Here is a 1,306-nt window from a genome sequence, read left to right as displayed (position 1 = left end):
ATCCGAGCCGCCGTACCTTCGTAATCCCCATTAGACTTATCCAACTCTTTCCGAATCCTCTACACTGTCCTCAGATTGACACCCAAACATTCTGAAATGTTCGTATTGGAGCTTCCTGCGCGAATGCCAAGCAGTATAGCAAGTCGTTTCCAAACTTCTAATAGAGTGAATTGCATCATGGTGCTGTTTTTCTCACAGACCGTACCCGACTGACCCTACTATACTGTTTAGTCGACAGATTCAAAAACAAACAATGTACCTGGGAGACATTACAAATATACAATGGCAACGATTTACTCATCGCACCCTGTACATAAATACATACATACAAACACACACACACACACACACACACACATGAATATATATATATACATATATATAATACACACATACTCACACACACACACAAATATAGATTCAAGGCGAATATGGTATTTAAGTTTTGGCACCAGAATTAAGTGTGGTATTACCCATACAATTCCAAAATAAGGTGATTAAAATCAAAATAAGCAACAAGGATATCCATAGTTAATGCAGATGATCGTTTCACGCGACTCCATTTATTTATTTATTTCTTATTTATTTTTTATTTCATTATTAATTTATAATTAGCTTTTATTTATTCACATATTAATTAAGCAAATATTGGTGTCTCGGGTTTTTCAAACTTAGCATATGTAAAACAATACTGATACATTATTCTGATTAATAAAAACTATGAATAGACATTTACTGTATCTGTACACATATAGCAACTTTATTTTATATACTTTTGACCTAGGTGCCTTATGCTAAAACTTCCCCTGCTCCATTATAAACTGGTCTGCTAGTAGAGAACCTACTATAGTAGGTTGTCATTAAACCCCAAAAAATTTTATAACCATATTGTTCATGTATATTGTTTATCCCTTTCCCTATAAAGAAAATGCTAGTGCCCTCTTAAGCTTTGAATCACTAGGTCTGATAAGATGACCTATAAATCAGAAACAGAAAAACAAATAAAATCAGTGACAGTTAAAAATCTGCTTAGAATTAATTACTAGCCTGTATGGCCTGGCTAAGTCAAAATGGTTTTTTGTATTCTTCCTTTCTACTTGGAGAGTTTAAATGTAGTTACAAAAATATGTCCTTCTGTTGAAATGAAATTTCAGTAAATTTCTATATCTTTGTGCAGCTGAGGATTGCTCTGCATTTTACATTTGATGTAATGTTCACATTGCTTAAATAAATGGAGTCGCATGAAACGATCGTACTGCATTAACTTTGGATATCCTTGTTGCTTATTTTGATTATATATGTATAT

This window comes from Octopus bimaculoides, chromosome 2 (genome assembly GCF_001194135.2).
Source record: "Octopus bimaculoides isolate UCB-OBI-ISO-001 chromosome 2, ASM119413v2, whole genome shotgun sequence".
NCBI lineage: Eukaryota > Metazoa > Mollusca > Cephalopoda > Octopoda > Octopodidae > Octopus > Octopus bimaculoides.
Note: the sequence above shows the minus strand (reverse complement) of the source record.